The following is a 19,192-nucleotide window of genomic DNA, read 5'->3' as shown; positions in this document are numbered from 1 at the left end:
GGACCAACTTAAGTTTCACCTTTCCATGCTTGGTCCCAGTTCTTGGAATTCACGTCTTGGTCTATATCCTATAGTACTTGTTATCTATTATCATTCCAGTAGTACAGTATTTGGACCAAATGACAATTATGACTAGGTTTTAGGGCCTTCTAACTCATAAGCATGCATGCTCACGATGATAAGACAGAGATGGGCCCTAAGTATAGGATTAGGTATGAATGGAGTGAGAAAGGAGGGCATTCAAGATGAAGAAACCAATACAAACACAAAATAAGGAATTAGTATCAGAAGGCAAAGAGAAAAACAAGGAATACTATAAAGATTACAGCTCTACCTTGACTTACAGTGGGGTTATGTCCCAATAAACATATAAGTTAAAAATACTGTTCAAAATTTTTTTAAAAATGGATTTAATACACCTAATCTACCAATCATCATAGCTTAGCTTAGCTTAGCTTACCTTTAACATGCTTAGAACACTTATATTAGTCTACAGTTGGGCAAAATCATTTAATACAAAGCCTTTTTTATAATAAAGTGTTGACTATCTTATGTTATTTATTAAAAACTGTACCGAAAGGGAAAAACAGAATGGCTGTATATGTACAGAATGGTTTTAAGTGTGTGGCTCATGGCGGCGTGGCTGACTGGGAGCTGTGGCTCACTGCTGCTGCCCAGCCTCGCCTGAGAGCACTGTACTGCATACTGCTGCCTAGTGAAAGATCAAAAATCACAATTCAAAATATGGTTGCTACTGAAAGATAACACTTTCACACCATCATAAAGTCGAAAAATCCTAAATTGAACCATCTTAAGCTGGGGACTGTCTGTACTGGGAAATCATCAATTACATGGTCATGTCTTCTTTACATGTCATCACTCTGACATGCCAGATCCTAGCATCCACCTCAGCAGCCCTTACCCTTACCCCACTCAGTAACTGTTGGCTAACAACACATTGTATTAGGTATGGAGATGGAGTGACATTATAGGTGACTTCTGAAGCCATCCAGAGTTGCTTATATTTAATCAGCAGGCAAGAAAAAAAAGTTCTTGTAGGGAAAAATTATCTTGGGATCAGTCAAAATGGGGCTATCAGAGATGGATTTGAAGAAAACAGGAACAAGGGAATGATATCTTGGAAAAGAGTAACTAAGTAGGTCACTGCAAAAAAGAACACAAAAAAGCAGAAACATGCTTTTGTAATACACTGAAACAGAACAATTTTCTCTCTTGTGTGTATGCATGTGCATTTTCTACCCTGAGAAATGTGAAGTATGGTAGAGCTGTTAGTGAAAAATGAACACTGTAGTTTAAAATATTCATCAGTTTACAGCAGCGTTTTTCAGCCTGGGCACTATTCATATTTTGGGCCAGACCAAAGGGTTTTGTGAGAGACTACCCTGTGAACTGTACAATGTCAGCAGCATCCCTGGTCTTTACCAACTAGATGCCAGTAGTATCCACTACTCTCCAGTGTGACAACCAAAAAAGTCTCCAGACATTGCTGAATGTCCCCAGGGGAGGGGCAATCCCAAACTAAGAATGACTGATTTACCGGAGAGTTTGAACATGTTAGGTGTATGAAAAAAGAACAAGATCTAAAGACGCCTTGATAGAAGTGTAAACATATACACAGAGAGCAGACAGATATCAAATCAATCATAAAGGCATTAATGGTAATTTTGATAATCCCTATTGTTTTGGGAGATAAAAGTATTGTCACTGAAATGATATGTTATCCAGGATATGGCTAAAATAATCTTATTTTTTATGTATATTTAAAACTTCTGTAATAGTTTTTTTAACATAAACACCATTTAGTAACTAAAATCAGTAAAATTAATCAACAAGGAAATGAGATTTTGTTTCTCTACAGCTGCCAAGATACTTGGAAGAGCTCAGAACTTTGGGGCACGGGGAGCAGTACTAGAGAGGGAAAAAGAACAGAATAAAGGAAAACGAGGGAAGTGCAGTATCATGGAAATCTAAGAAAAAGACTTCTAAAGAACTTTTACAAAGTTCTTGCAATGCTTTAAAAAAAGGGTACAACAACTAGCCCTAGTTTTTAAGAGTGCCTATATAAATAAGCTTCAGTTTGGTAAACTTTTAAGAATACCTACATCTGTTCAAGTTTGAGTGTCAGAAGCTACAGGGGATACAAAGAACATACACCTCTGAACAAAGTGTGTACCTCTTAAGATGAAAGATAAGTACACAAGGGAAATACAAAGCAAAATACCATAATACAGGCATTAACAAGCCATACCAAAATCAGTTATTTTTATTAAGAAGGATCCATTCCTAGAATAAAAACAGAAGGGAACTGTTTTCTAGAATTGGTGTCTACTTACATTTATAACCTTACCTCCTTAATTTTTATTTAGTAGGTGCAAAAATAGATGGGTAGGAAACCAGATCATGTATGTACCCCCCTCAAAAAGAGACATAAATCTCATCCTAGCTGTATATTACCTACCCAACTTTAAAGAACTATTGATGCTCAGAACCCACTACTAAATTGTTATATCAAAATTTCTAAGCATGGGACTTGCACACAGGTTTCCAAACGCTCCTCAGTGAATTCTAAGGTGTAATCAAGACAGAAAACCAAGGATATGAAGAATGGATATGAGCATTTTGCTAGAAGCAATGAAACAATATGAATACAATTCATTTCTAGCTGAATTTTAAGCCATATAACTGCCAATCTACCAAAATTATGAGAAATAGTTTTCATTTTAAAAATTCTGTACTTGAGAAATTAAAAACTCCAGGATTCCTACACCCATAAATTTTTTCACGACTGTTTGAAACTGATTTTAATGTGTAATAATTTCACTTCACTATAATAAGACATACAGATTCACTGCATTATTGGTACATTTAGGAGAATTTAGTATTATGAAAAACTAAATTGTAACATGTTAGAGAAGACAAGGTTTAGCTGTATTAACACTGGCTTTGTTCACTATATGTGAGTAGTTTTTACTTGAATTAGTATGGTTATAAATAAGGAATTCCAAATAAGGTTAATATAACATTTCATTATTTACAAATAATAAATTTTATTTTATGAAAGCATTGAAGGTCTTAGTCTCATTTTCCATTTTTTATCATGACTTTTGGGGCAAATTCCTTAAATCCTCTCAACACCACCACCATTCAGTTTCCTTTCATCTGCAAAATGGGGATGACTTATCTGCTTTTACAGAGTTCTCACAATTATCAAATGAAAAAACATATACAGAAAAATGTTCCAAAAATTGCAATGTGCCATGAAGATATAAAGCTTTATGGTTAAAGAAATCAGAAGTGCACTTTATTCTGCATCTACTGTTAAATCCAAACATTAGTTTAATACAACCTTGTCAACAAAATTACAGTAGGTTAAAGATGGCCACAAATTCTTTGACATTCTTCCCTTCAAAAGGTAAGGTGTATCATCTGATCAGGGGAGGGATCTGAAAGCTTAAGTAGAGAACTCTGCAAGTAATGTTATGCCAATTTCTGGTACAGGATTTAAGAAACTTTAAGAGGCCGCTTCCACCGTCTGCCTCTTCAAACACTTGCTCTTGAAACTCAACCTCCACGCTGTGAGAAGTCCAAGTCACGTGAAGAGGCCATGGGCAGGCAGTCCAGTTGACATCCCAGCTGAACTCCTAGCCAACATCAAGTGCCATCCATGAAAATGAGTTATCTTGGAAGTTCAGCTCAGTTGAACTTTCAGATTACTTCAACTCTAGCAGCTTAGCTGAATACAAATGCATAAAACTCTACGTGAAAACGACCCAGCTGAGTCCAGACAGCCCAGAGAAATGTAAGATATAATAAATTGTAGTCTTAAGCCACTTTGTTTTGGAATGATTTGTTATACAGCAATAGGTAACTGGGACAATAACCAAGATTTAAAAAAAAAAGCTTCCTTAATTATATCTGATTTTATTAGCAACTCTTATTTAATAGACACTTTTTTCCTTTCATCTCTACAAAAGAAGTGTATTTTCATGTAGAAAAGTACATAATAAAATGCTAGACATTTTATGGAAAATATCTGATGTGCTGGATTTATTTCCTAACTCTTACTTTACAAAAGCTATTTTGGTTCTTTCCCATTATATTCACATCAATAAACAAATGACTAGAGTGATTAATAAAGTTCAAGTAAACGTAAGAAATGCCAGAAAGCCAGCTGTAAAATATTTTTGTTAGTTTTTGTCATGCATTGTTTTCTTAAATGCAATACATACCTGTATGCAATGAATGCATATTTATGTCACTAATGACAGATTGCTGTTGTCGGTTTTTACCATTACAGGGTTCTTACTATCTAATTTTAAAGATGTACCTAATGTGTCACGAGAGAAGGAATACATTTCAAGACAGCCATACCAATATGATAAAGACGTAACACAACCTAAACCACTTTTCAGATAAATTGGTCCAGTGCTGTGGAGTCATGAGAAACTATCTAAATCCATCATTAAAGACATATAACAATGAATCTTAAATAGAATCTGTTGAAAAGGAAAATCTGCTTAGACAGCAAAGCCACAGAGCAAGACTAGATCAAGGAACACTTCCTTAACAAATGACACTTGACATTTTTAATGACTGCAGCAGAAAATATAAAAACTAAGAATGCTTGTGGATTCAGAAAGAGTAAATATCCTTTAGCTGAGCATCGCTTTCATCTGAAACCCTCAGAGCTCTTAGCAAACATTAAATTCCTTAGGCTATGCAACACCTTTGTCTTCAGGTAAATATTTTGTTGGTGATTAAGTGACTTGCTTCAAGGTCACAGAATGAACTGGGGGCAAAAAATAACCCCAGAAGTGTGGTCTGCAGCCTTATATTTAAATGAACATCACTGCGTTTCAGGGTTCTGATAATTTCCAAGGTGCAGTGGAGGTGAAATTAACTTGCCTCACAACTCAAGGATAGAGGCTACATTTTAGGAAATAAAAGCTTTAATTTGGGGAAGTCATAGTTTTAACTCTGGTGAGTTTATACGTTCTTTAAACTCAGACTTGGAGTTTTTAGTGAGGAGAGTTTGGGAAGCATTCTGAGGGGCTGTAGTTAAGGCCTAAATTGTAGCTGAATCAGAACACGGAGTATTTCTACGAATAGCAGAAAATCAGAAAACGGGAGGCTAGAAGGAGGTCAAAGTCGGGTCTGAGTACCCAAGAAGGAATGGTCAAGGCCACCTTCAAAGACCGGAAAACCTGAGTCCATACGAAATTCGCTGGGGAACCCCAGGTAGGCAGCGGGAAAGACTCAAGGTTGGGCCCTTCCTCCAAAACCCGATTTTAAGTTTGCGGTTGGGCCACCCCTGCCCGCGGACAGGGCTAGTCTCCCGAGTGAGCAGCAGCTGGTGGAATGGGGATTCACTGCGGACCGATTACCGGGGAACAAAGGCCAAGACCCAAAGCTGCACTCACCGCGGCGCCGGGTGTGCTCGACTAATACCGGTCTCTTTGCCAGACAGCCATAACCTACCGAGTTCCGGAAGAATTAGCCTTCGCTCTCCCGACGGAAGCCAGCCCGGCCCATCCCCTTTTCCCAATTTGCACTGCGTTGCGACGCGTCGCGTTTCTGTCGTCACGGAGGGCGGCCTACGCGCGCGCCCGTGACTTCCTACCCCTCAGCCTTGCCCCTGGCCCTGCGCGAGAGGGCGGCCCGGGAGGGCGGAGCAGGACCGAGGGGGATGTTTAGGGTGGACAGCAAGGGCAGGGCCTGGGGGTGCGCCGTGCTGCGACTAGCTTGTGCGCCTGTCCCCCGCGTTTCGCGGTTTCCGGTCGCCCTGGTATAACTCGCATCGTGGGCCTTGCCGCGGAGAAGGCAGGGCTGCCCTTGCGCTTCTTAAGTTACGAATTTTCCTCTTGAGGTTGGAGATTTAGGACTGATTAGAAAAGGGATTTGAAGCCCCTCAAATTCTGGCTAAAAGTTTAACATTCTCCGAAACCAACCCTGTGATGAAGAGAAAGAAGGGACCTGATTCTAAAGTTGTGTATACGTTATATATACACATTCAACGTAAGTTAAAGGCCAAATCATACAAAGACAGCACGAGAAGAAATGAACTTTATCGCGATGTGATCTTTGTACTAGAGAAGCTGATTTGGATGCTCTGATTATCTGTAGGCGTGAAGTTGGATTGGGTGGAGTTGCTGGCTAGGGTCACTGAGGGCCCCCGGAGAGTCCAGGTGTCTCATGGAATGGAAGGAGAGATTTACTAAATGCCTTAAGTGAAAGTGTGTGCCAGATAAGTGTTCAATAAGTTTGTAACGAAGAAGGTAAAGCACCCAGTCCAAACGTGCTTCACATATAGTCTTTAAATGAATGTTAATTCCCTTTACATCACAATGAAATACCTGCAAAAATATGGTAGCTCTTTTATACCTAAACTATACACTGTTTCCACCAAAGATTTAAGACTGATATACAATGTGCAATAGATTGTACTCTCTGGAACTACTAACTAGGAAGCCTTAGCATATTTTTCATAACTAAGAAAAAACCTGCATCTGTCTTCTGAAGGTAGACCTTAGGAAAGGAAGTTGGTCGTTGGTTTTGTTTTTGTTTTTCTGCTGATCACCTTGATAAATTTGAGTATGCGAAAAAAAAACCCATAGCTGAGTTTGGAAGAAGGAACTAAACAAGGACAGGGAGAATTTGGAGTTCTCTGAAGACCACCTCAGAGAAAGGATGCCAGGAATGTGAGTTGATAGAAACCACGAGAATGAATTAACCAATGAAGAGAGTATCCTATGGCAGGGCAGCAATGAGGTTTAAATGAAACAGAACTCAACATTCATCTAAAGTATTTATGTTGCTCTGATGTAATCACCAGAATGCCCCCCAGTAAGTGGAATTCCCCCACTTCCCTAAAGCACCAGTCAAGTTTGCTGAAACAGAAGTCATGTACTTGATATTCTGAAAATGAAGAAGTTCCACATGTGGGTCAAGATGTGCAGAAGAGAAACCAGGCACAAGATGACAAGATGATTTCCAAACCAAACTAAGCTGGTGTAAACAGGGAAAAACAAGAACCTTCCTAGGAAATTCACAGAAATCGGTGGGGGAGGGGGCAGGCTCTGGACTTTTCAGAATGAGTGCAATGAGAGTGCTTAAGGAGCCGGGTTACCTAGGTGAAATCATGCTTATTGAATTGAATTGTAAACCCTAGCTCTTTTTCAAATATGTATTGTAACAAACCAGGCAGGAATATCTATGGTAATTAGAATCAAAGTAATGGTCACTACCTATTTAGAAGGCATGGCCTGTATTGACCATAGCTTCATTCCCATGCCATCCAGGATAAGCAACAGTCCAAAACTTACTGACCCTGGTTCATCATCCATTCAACAGATATATACAGTCCCTCCTCAACACAGAGCTGACCTACATTTTAGTGGGGGAGACATGTAATAAGCAAATACATATATATTAGGTGTTGTTAAAAGCTAAGAAAACTAAAACAGGGTTAAGAGCCAGCAAAGAGTGGTATTTTTGATGGGGGAGTCAGGGAAGTGCTCTCAAAGTGGCATTTCCACAGAGCCTTCAATGAAGAGGGAGCAAGCCATAGATACATGTGGGAAAGAGCATTAAGCAATGGTGGTGGCAGGTGAGGCAGGAAAGTATGAGTGTGCTGGAGGAACAGCAAGGAAAGTGTGCCTGGCAGAGAGTAAGTGGGATCATAATAAATGATCTTAGAGGGGTGTGAGGGAATGGAACAGAGATTGTATAGTCCTTGTAGTTCAATAAAATGTTTATCCCAGAATAATGCAAAAGGTGAATAACATCCTATTTTATGAAAAAATGTAGCTTTTATACCCATGATAAAACTTACATTATGTACAAATGTTCATCTCAATTGTTTTTTTTACCTGAAGTACAAGTATCCGAGGTTTCTTTACTTATCACTTACCCTTTTCTATTGATACAGTTTTTATTTTCTAAAATCATAATAATTACCACATTAGGCTAGTTGCATGCCCCATCAAGCGTTTTATCTCGAGGGCATTCTCACCAGACCAGGGTGGCAAGTCTTGGCTGTTCTCCTGGATATCAACTTCAAAGGTTAGGTATTCACCCCTCTTAGCACTTAGCACTAAAATTGAATGAATTGGTTTATCTTAAATTGTCAGCCATTGATTAATCTTAAATTGTAAAAAAAAAAATCTATATAACCACTTAGGGTGACTCAAATTTTATTTTTTTATATGAAGTTATACTTCTATCTAGTTGGCCTAAACTTACTTCACTGAAGTTTTACAGATGCACCCTCATTTTACAATTTTAGGGTTTAGGGAACAACTATGCTTACCTTTTTCATTCCTTCATGATTTTACAGACTTAGAGACTTGGTCTTCTCTCCTTTCTGCCTTTGTTTTTCTATTTAAACTGAAGAATTTTAATTTGACTGTCATGTTCTTCAGTGGTTCCCCATTTCAATTGTTACTCTCTCTTCTTCTGGATCTTACCTGCTTCCATTAGATTTTCCTCACAGACGTAATATTCATAATACAATATTACAAACGGTGATGACGGTTTTATCCCAACAAGAGAAAGTTTTCAGTTCACTGACCCTATCACAAAATTTTCACCTGCTTGACTGAGGTCATCAAAGAGTTACTTAAACTTCTTAAGAATTGTCTTTGTAATTTTCTCATGCTAACATTAACTGGCAAAAGGAGAATCCCATTCAATAGTCATAGGAACTGTTGAGCTGCAAGTATATTGAAATGAGATTGGATCAACACACATGCATGCTTAAGCCTTCTCTACATATTTACCAAAAAACCTAGTAAGTTTTAGCTATAATGACATTTTAAGGAAGCATCTAATTTAAAGATAATTCTTTAAGTCAAAATTCCAAAATAATCTTGGTTTTGGTAAAACTGGACAGCTACATGTAAGAGAATGAAACTGGATTACTGTCTAACTCCATGCACAAAAGTAAACTGGAAATGGATCAAAGACCTGAATGTAAGCCAAGAAACCATAAAACTCTTAGAAGAAAACATAGGCAAAACTCTCTTGAATATAAACATGAGCAACTTTCTCCTCGGGCAAGGCAAACGAAAGCAAAAATGAACACATGGGACTACATCAAGCTAAAAAGCTTCTGTACAGCAAAGGACATCATCAGCAGAACAAAAAGGCATCCTACGGTGTGGGAGAATATATTCGTAAATGACATATCCGATAACGGGTTAACATCCAAAATATAAAGAACTCAAATGCCTCAAAACCCAGAAAGCAAATAACCCAATTAAAAATAGGGCTGAGGATATGAACAGACAATTCTCCAAAGAAGAAATTGAGATGGCCAACAGGCACATGAAAAGATGCTCCAAATAGCTAATCATCAGGGAAATACAAATTAAAACCACAGTGAGATATCACCTCACACCAGTTGGGATGGCCAACATCCAAAAGACAAAGAACAACAAACGCTGGGGAGGATGCAGAAAAGAGGAAACCCTCCTATACTGTTGGTGGGAATGTAAACTAGTTCAACCATTGTGGAAAGCAATATGGAGATTCCTCAAAAAACTAGAAATACCATTTGACCCAGGAATTCCACTCCTAGGAATTAACCAGAAGAAAACAAGATCCCAGACTCAAAAAGACATATGCACCCTTATGTTTAGCGCAGCACTATTTACAATAGCCAAGATATGGAAGCAACCTAAGTGTCCATCAGTAGATGAATGGATAAAGAAGATGTGGTACATATACACAAAGGAATATTATTCATTCATAAGAAGAAAACAAATCCTACCATTTACAACAACATGGATGGAGCTAGAGGGTATTATGCTTAATGAAATAAGCCCAGTGGAGAAAGACAAATATCAAATGATTTCCCTCATTTGTGGAGTATAACAACAAAGCAAAACTGAAGGAACAAAACAGCAGCAGACTCACAGACTCCAAGAAGAGACTAGAGGTTATCAAAGGGAAGGGGGTGGGGAGGGAGGGAGAAGGAGACTAAAAGGCATTTATGATCAATGCACATAATGTAGGGGGGTCACGGGGAAGGCAGTACAGCATGGAGAAGACAAGTAATTACTCTACAGCATCTTACTACACTGATGGACAGTGACTGCAATGGGGTCTGGGCGGGAACTTGATATATGGGTGAATGTAGTAACCACAATGTTGCTTATTATGAAATCTTCAGGATTGTGGTACCTTAATAAAAATAAACTAAAAAAAAATTCCAAAAAATCTTTCTGTAACCTATTTCCATTTATATGACTCCTAATATCTACAGTAATATCATCTTAAGGAGTAGGGGAGTACAATTTTTGATGGGCTGTTTACTTCCTCCAAATCATAGGTAAATATGTTAAGTAATACACACCCAGTGGTTTTCAAATGTTGGTATCCTCAAGCAATATGTGGCTTGAATAAACACAACACACAGTGTAGACCCAAAACAAACATTTACAGACTCAAGAGCTAGCTGATGCCTGGGATCCCCCAGCTGCTTGCCTCCTCATGGGGAGTTGTGCCTGGGCCTGGCACACAAGGGGATGCACCCTGGGAAATGTTCCAGAAGAGGGATCCTGACACCCTGCCACCTCAGTTATTTATGGAGTAGTGAGAGGGAGCAGGGATCACCCAGCAGATTCATAAAGCTTTGAACTTTTCTATTGGGTTTCAAACTTAAGGGTATAAAAGGCAAGCTTTTTGACACCAATTGCCTGGGGGAGTTTTCCTTCTCCATCCTGGTTTCTACCTGAGGACTTACAGACATCCTGCTGAGCCAGCCTGTTGCTAAGCTGCAGAAAGAGAAAGAGAGCACCTGGAGTTATCCAGCAGATAGACCAGTGTGTCTATCTACAAATGTGCATAAGAACCAACCCCAAGATTACATTCACAGTAAGGAGAGGGAGCCACGAATTTGCATTTTAAGGGGTCCATGGTGATTCTGATGCTGGTGATCGTGCACTCACTTCACCAGTCATAAGAAAACATTCTCTTCAATCTGAATTTATTTTTAAAATAGCTGTCTCTGAGAAAGCTTGTGGAAGATGTTTGAAATTTTAACTGGATGATGGGATTCTTTAATTACTGGGGAGTTTATAATCTTGTCTCGGAAATATTTTAACATTGCAAATCCATCAGTGTGTCATTCTATAATATGCCAAGTGCAGAGGTACAATGTCCATCCCATTTTTAGTAGTCTCTTTAGTGGTAGAGATCTGTGAATGTGGGGTGCCATTCTGGTGGATGTTTCTTCCGTCTGCATCTTCTCAGTGATTATGCAATACCTTCGTACAGAGAGCCGAGATATTTCAGAAAGTAAAGGACTGAGTATCAGTGTGTCTGTCTTTGTACAGTATATTCATTGATAAAAATGGGATAGCTGATTGAGCCTATTTATACATCTCTGTCTAGGAATGTGATGATTTGGGGTAAGAGAAAAATACTTTGTATATTTTTTTCATTGCTTCATGATTGAACTATATGGAAAAGATCAATTGATAGAGTGATTTATATTTTTCTCCTATTTAAGATAAATGTGCATGTCCTTAGCAGATTATGTAGTTGATTTCCACTGTTCCAACTTATGTTTCAATATGGATAAACCCCAAATTTTCATATGATCTTGCATATGAATGAAAAAAAACCATATTTATTTTACAAAGGAATTTTAAACTAATACCTGACACATAATAGGTGCTCAATTAATATATTACCTGAGTGCAAAGGTGGCTAGCACCCAGGAAAATTGAGTTGTTTAACACCCTTCAGTAAACTCCATCAACAACCCTCTCCCCTCTCCCATTCTTTTCTGGGATCAGTTAACATTTTTATTTATTTATTTTTTTGGTAAAGTGCTATGGAAAAGCAACTTGAAGTCTGCCTTTCCAACCCAGCTGGGGTCCAGCACCCTTACACAAACTGCGGAACTGCCAATGGCTCTCTGACTCACTGATGTGTGTTGCTTTTGAAATAATCTTGTTTTCTTTCCACAATTTATTTGTTTTCTACAATTAATTTGTTCTTTTATTTAGTAGCAAGACAAGAGAGACAGAGAGGGTCACTTCAAATCCCTGTATCTCCAAATCTCTTTCTCTGACTTATCATAGTATCTGGAATGCCACCATTAAAGATACATTACTCCATATGAAAGTATAACATCTCTGAGAAAACCTATCCTCGCATTAAACTATTCCCCCAAATGAGGCAGCCTCCCAATAATGAGAGAGAATTAAACAAAGGACAGGCAAATTTTTGGTAATGTTTGAAAAGTGAAGATAAGGAAGATGGGAGCATTGTGGGAACCCAGGTTTCATAAGGAAGCTTTAGCAGGTGAAAGGCAGTAAGAAGGGATTTGAATATATGAACTCCTCCCTACCAAGGAGATCACAGGGGAGATCTGTGTGTTAAAGCTTCCCCATTTCTTTTTTCTTTTTTAATAAATTATTCAGTTCATTATAATGGGCAAGTTCCCAGCTAAATGTGCAGATACAAGTGAGGTATTTCTGGGTTAAAGTGGGAGCCAGTGGGTTACATGGGATTAAGCACTAAGGCGAAGGAGACATCACCAAGGATTCAGAGTCAGGCATGGCCAGGGACCCTGAGTGGACAGTGGGGCTAATGTCCTGACACCACCAGCTGCTTTCTTCTCACAGCTGGGCATATCGCAAGGGATGTCTTCAATATGACATCATTCCAGTGATGTCAGGGGAACAGACATTAGGGAAATGGGATCAGTGTCCTCATGTACCACAGCTATTGTTGCCTGGTCAGTCACATTCTAGCATGTGAACAAGAATTTTATAACTTGCAGTGACAATGGGCCACAGAGCATTAAAAATTCTGTATTTCTCAGTGCCTCCTTGCCTATTTTCATTCCTATCTGAGCTCCTGTTCTTGAGCCACATACCCTGATGTTGAGGTCTCACGTGTACAACCAAAGTTTCCCAGATGACAACAGCTATTTCCAAAGCAGCATCTTGTGCAGAAAAGTCTAAGATCTACAAAGTTAAATGCATTTAAAAATAGGAAACAAACTCTAAAAAAGTATTGTATATGAAGACTGAGCCAGATAATGATTAATTCAAAGATGGGTTCACGTGAAGGCTATACAATTGTTGCTTACACATTTATTACAAACGTATTAAAGTCCACAGTGATAATCCTCAAAATTCTGGGTAAACTCTTTTTCTATGGGTTATGAAGTGGTCAGAATCTAGCTTAAACCTTCCCTAATCCCCACAAAAAATGCTGAATCAGAAATAAAATATCTAGAAATAAACCTAATGAAGGAAGTGAAAGACCTATACCCTGAAAACTACAAGACACTCATGAGAGAAATTAAAGAAGATAGCAATAAGTGGAAATACATCCCATGCTCATGGATAGGAAGAATTAATATTGTCAAAATGGCCATCCTGCCTAAAGCAATCTATAGATTCAATACAATCCCTATCAAAATACCAACAGCATTCTTCAACGAACTAGAGCAAATAGTTCTACAATTCATATGGAACCACGAAAGACCTTGCAATCCTGAGAAGGAAGAATAAAATGGGGGGAGAGGGGGGATTATGCTCCCTGACTTCAAGCTCTACTACAAAGCCACAGTAGTCAAGACAATTTGGTACTGGTACAAGAACAGACCCATAGACTGATGGAACAGGCTAGAAAGCCCAGATATAAACCCAAGCATATATGGTCAATTAATATACAATAAAGGAGCCATGGACATACAATGGGGAAATGACAGCCTCTTCAACAACTGGTGTTGGCAAAACTGGACAGCTACATGTAAGAGAATGAAACTTGATTATTGTCTAACCCCATACACAGAAGTAAACTCAAAATGGATCAAAGACCTGAATGTAAGTCATGAAATCATAAAACCCTTAGAAGAAAACATAGGCAAAACTCCCTTGAATATAAACATGAGAAACTTTTTCCTGAACGCATCTCCTCAGGCAAGGCAAACAAAGGCAAACATGAACACATGGGACTACACCAAGCTAAAAACCTTTTGTACAGCAAAGGACACCATCAGCAGAAAAGGCATCCTACAGTATGGGAGAATGTATTTGTAAACGACTTATCTGACAAGGGGTTAACATCCAAAATATATAAAGAACTCACATGTCTCAACACCCAAAAAGCAAATAACCTGATTAAAAAATGGGCGGAGGATATGAACAGACAATTCTCCAAAGAAAAAATTCAGATGGCCAACAGGCACATGAAAAGATGCTTCATATCGCTAATCATCAGGGAAATGCAAATTAAAACGAGAGTGAGATATCACCTCACACCAGTTAGGATGGCCAACATCAAAAAGACTAAGAACAACAAATGCTGGCGAGGATGTGGAGAAAGGGTAACACTCCTACACTGCTGATTAGAATGTAAATTAGTTCAACCATTGTGGAAAGCAGTATGGAGGTTCCTCAAAAGACTAAAAATAGGAATACCATTTGACCCAGGAATTCCACTCCTAGGAATTTACCCTAAGAATGCAGGATCACAGATTCAAAAAGACATATGCACCCCTATGTTTATCGCAGCACTATTTATAATAGCCAAGGTACTGAAGCAACCTGAGTGTCCATCAGTAGATGAATGGATAAAGAAGATGTGGTACATATACACAATGGAACATTATTCAGCCATAAGAAGAAAACAAATCCTACCATTTGCAACATGAATGGAGCTAGAGGGTATTATGCTCGGTGAAATAAGGCAGAGAAAGACAAATACCAAATGATTTCCCTCATTTGTGGAGTATAATAACGAAGTAAAACTAAAGGAACAAAACAGCAGCAGACTCATAGACTCCAAGAAGGGACTAGCGGTTATCAAAGGGGAGGGGTGGGGGAAGGCAGGTGGGGAGGGAGGGAGAAGGGGAATAAGGGGTATTATGATTAGTTCACATGACTCTGCGGCATCTTACTACACTGACGGACAGTGGCAGCAATGGGGTATGGGGGGAGACTCGATAATATGGTTGAATGTAGCAACTACATTGTTTTTCTTGTGAAACCGTCATAGGAATGTGTATCAATGATACCTTAATTTAAAAAAAAGAAGAAAATGCTGAATTGAAAGGTGAATCACATCATCTACAGCATTCAAAGGCAGGAAAGGTCTGCCAGGATATGTAAGGTACACACACAATATTATAATTTTAATTTTAAAGGGCACCTTGAGTTCCATTTGTCACTTTTCTGAATTTATCTTTCAGGAACAGATGTAAGGAGAATTTACTAGGATTTAACCTTTTGACAAAATAGAAACTTTGGTTGTATCCATGGAAGAAGTAAACATCTTCATTTCTAATATAAGAGCAAAAACTCATGACTAGCATCTTATTTTAAATAGTGAAATAGTCAGTAGTGCTTGTAAACAGTAGTGATTCTCTTACAGGGAATCAGAAAAATAAGGCATAGCCTGTTATTGTCACAGACCTGCGCCAGGCAGCAGTGTTCTTTCTGGAAGGCACAAGTTGGAAATCTTATTACCCAAAGGCTTAAAGTGTGGTTCTGAAGATAATATCATATGAATAGGTAAAGTATGAACTTCTCTGGGCTATAGCCATCTTATTTATAAAGTGGAGTCACTAATGCACTACCTGTTGGAAGCTAAAGACATTTCAAGTCCATTCCAACTTTAGGATTTATTATTCTACTACACTCTTAGAACACTGTCATCCTCTGAGAATTGTTGTCTATTGCCTCCCATCTCCGTTTTAGTCCTAAACTGCTTCTATTCTAAATCTCACCTCCTCGTGGCTCTTCAGATCCTGCTTTGACAATTACCCCGTTTTTCCCTTGTAACTTCTATCTCTGTCCCTCTTACTGCCCTTTCCTCTCTGAACATGAACATATTCTATCTTAAAAAACTACACACACACACACACACACACACACACACTTTTTCCATTCCATGTTCCCCTTTTACCATCCTTCTCCCACCCTTCTTTTGTTCACAGCCAAGTGTCTTAAAAGAATGCCTAAATTCAGGTCTCTCATTCCTTGCCTCCCTCTCAGGAGTAACTCTTCTTGCTGAGGTCGTCAGAGATCTCCCAAACGCAAGATACAGTGGACATTTCAGTCCTTACCTCCCTTGGCCTTTCTCTAGCAGCTGTTGTAATTCTCTCCTCCCTTGATTTCTGCAACTTCATGCTCTCTTGGTACCTCTCCAGCTTCGTGGACAGTTCCTTCTCTTGTTTCCTTCAAAGACATCACTTCCTTCATCCACCCATCCCTAAGACAATGATGTCTCCCGTGATCCACCCTCAGTGCTTTCCCCACCTCACACTGCTATTCTCTGTTGGGCATTCCATTCATCTCATAACCTCAACTACTGCTTATGCACTTGGTCCTCAAGTTATTAAGCCTGGTCCTCCTTAAAGATCTCTAGACACATAAAAAATATTTATTTATATAATCTATGTATTTTCATTTTTATTTAAAACTGCCCAGTAGTCATCAATACTTGCATGTTTCTCCAATCTGATGATTAATTTTATGTGTTACGTTGGCTGGATTATGGCTGTTTTTTACATGTGATTAACATTTTTTTAATTTATTTTTTGAACCACCTTATTGAGGTATGATTGATATACAAAAGCTGTGCATATTGAAAGTACACAACTTGAAGAGTTTGGAGATAAGTATATGCCTGAGAAACCATCACCACATCTGTGCTATAAATATACTCATCACCTGTAAAAGTTTCCCCTTGCCTTCTTTATTTGTTATTATTAATTTTTGTGAGTATGTGATAAGAAAACTTATAAGATCTATCCTCTTGGCAAATTTTTAAGTATACCATACAATATTGTTAACTATAGGCTCTGTGCTGAACAGTGGATCTCTAGAACTTGTTCATCTTGTATAACTGAAGCTGTTGTACCCTTGGACTAAAGGAGCACGAGGTATGTTTGTATCTACTTGCTTCTTCCCATCCTAAACCCCTGGCAACCACCATTATATTCTCTGAGTCTATGAATTTGACTATTATAGATTCCCCATGGAAGTGATATCATACAGCATTTGTCCAGAAGTGATTAACAATCAGCTGACTCTAAGTAAAGCAGATTATACTCTGTAATGTAGGTAGGCTTCATCCAATCAGTTGAAGGCCTTAAATGCAAAAGACTGAGGCTTCCCAAAGGAATTCTAAAGAATTCTGATTAGAATGCAACTTAGAAATTCTACCTGAGTTTCCAGCTCTCAGGCTGAAGATTCCAAGATCAACTCTTACCTGAATCTCCAGCCTGCCAGCTTGTCCAGTGGATTTTAGACTTGCAATTGTAATACCTAATTCCTTAAAATCTATCTATCTATCTATCTATCTATCTATCTATCTATCTATCTATCTATCTATCTATCTATCTATCTATCATCTATCTATCTATCTATCTATCTATCTATCTATCTATCTAATCTATCTATCTATCTATCTATCTATCTATCTATCTATCTATCTATCTATCTATCTATCATCTATCTATCTATCTATCTATCTATCATCTATCATCTATCTATCTATCTATCTATCTATCATCTATCTATCTATCTATCTATCTATCTATCTATCTATCATCTATCTATCTATCTATCTATCTATCTATCTATCTATCTATCATCTATCTATCTATCTATCTATCTATCTATCTATCTATCTATCTATCTATCATCTATCATCTATCTGTCTGTCTATATCTACCTACCTACCTATCATCTATTGGTTTTGTTTCTCAGGAGACTGTTGACTAATATATCCATCATCTATACATCATGTCCAGATCCCTAAGCACACTCACAAGGATCTTCATGGTCAGGCTGTCATCAGTTTACCAGCCTCACTTGTCATTTTTATACATCTACCCTCCCCTCCTTTCACACTGACTCTTTGGTTGTTCCCAGACCTTGACATACTCTTTTGTACTTTTGTGCCTTTGTACTATCTGTCCACCTAGAAAACATTCTGTCCTTCAGAACATAGGCCAAATTTCACCCCACCTTTTGTGAGGCAGGCAGAACAAACAGCTTCTTATTCTATGTCCTTATTGCACTTTGTACTTACACACTTACTTTAAGCACTAGTCATTATTTATGGAATTATTCCTCATAAATCTTTTTTCCCCTTCTTTTAAAGTCTTGTTTGACTTTCTAGTACATAGTGTAGTATCTGGCATATGGTGGGCAACTGGCAAATAAAACTTCTCCGCTTAAGATATTAAATGGCTGCCCACCGCTTTCAAGATAAAGTCTCCTCAGTGCAACACAGAGTTCTCCCAGCCTCCTCTCCTGTCAGGCCTCCACAGCACACAGTTGTTTTTGTCATGCTGAACTAGCTGCAGTTCTCTCAACAACCTTATTTAGTTACCTTGCACTTATTTCTGTACTCTTTGTCCACCTGCAACTCTCCCTTCCCTCAAATGATACAGTGATTCCCATTGTCCTTTTTAATCTTCACCTTGTTTTCTCTCTCCTATGAACTCTATTCTCATTCCCTCCTTGTTTTTCCTTCATGCTCCTTTAGCATTGCAAACGTATCCTGCTGATTGTGATTGCTTCTTTGTGTACCAACTGAAGAATATAAATCAGTCTATCTCCCCCACCTATTCTGCAGCTCCTTGAGGACTAATTGTAGCCCTGCTACTGCCACTGTGTTTCAGTTGAACAGCATTGAGAGGTGTGGGGGCACAAAGACTAATGAGGGGAAATCAAAGTGGAATTGTTCTGCTGAAGACCATTCCATTACTAAACACTTTGCATAATTCTTACCTTGTAGGCTATTACTCTGAAGATGAGCTATTTGCCCTAAGAAATACTAAGCAAAAGTCATTGTCCAACAATGTTGATTATCTTGCAATGACTCAGCAAGGTTTGTCAAGTGCCAGCATTTCAGACACAATTCTGTACTGTAATCTAAGGAACCATATATAGGATTAAAAATCATATGATATCTTTGAAAGATTATAATTTCGTACCTGACTTGGGGGGTAGCAATGAAGGGAGTGAAATAATTCTTTCTCCCTTCTGACCACATGCCCCTTCTGCAGCTCCTTCCTCCCACCTTGTACTTTCTGGTTTCACACTGGTGCCCTGCCATTCCCAGCTGACCCAGCCTATTCCATAGACTTTCCTCTTCATGGACCTTTTAGAATTCATGCTTTCTAGCAAAATGA

General features: G+C 38.5%; 1 protein-coding gene across 10 annotated transcripts in view; it reads right to left on the bottom strand.

Moving 5' to 3' along the window:
- The window catches only part of USP8 (ubiquitin specific peptidase 8), an 87,206-nt gene that overhangs the window by 48,056 nt on the left and 19,958 nt on the right, over positions 1-19,192 (bottom strand). For 3 of the 10 annotated variants that reach the window (XM_036877410.2, XM_036877420.2, XM_036877412.2), the window contains exon 1: positions 5,442-5,580. The exons of 2 other annotated variants lie outside the window; for them this stretch is intronic. The gene's annotated coding sequence lies outside the window, so the exon portion shown is untranslated. Of the gene's footprint in view, positions 1-5,441; positions 5,593-19,192 lie in introns of those variants that run through there. 5 more of the 10 variants (XM_036877418.2, XM_036877419.2, XM_036877414.2 and 2 more) reach the window with 5 other exon arrangements.

Source organism: Manis pentadactyla, chromosome 11 (assembly GCF_030020395.1).
Source record: "Manis pentadactyla isolate mManPen7 chromosome 11, mManPen7.hap1, whole genome shotgun sequence".
NCBI lineage: Eukaryota > Metazoa > Chordata > Mammalia > Pholidota > Manidae > Manis > Manis pentadactyla.
This window is presented reverse-complemented; position numbering and strand designations above follow the sequence as displayed.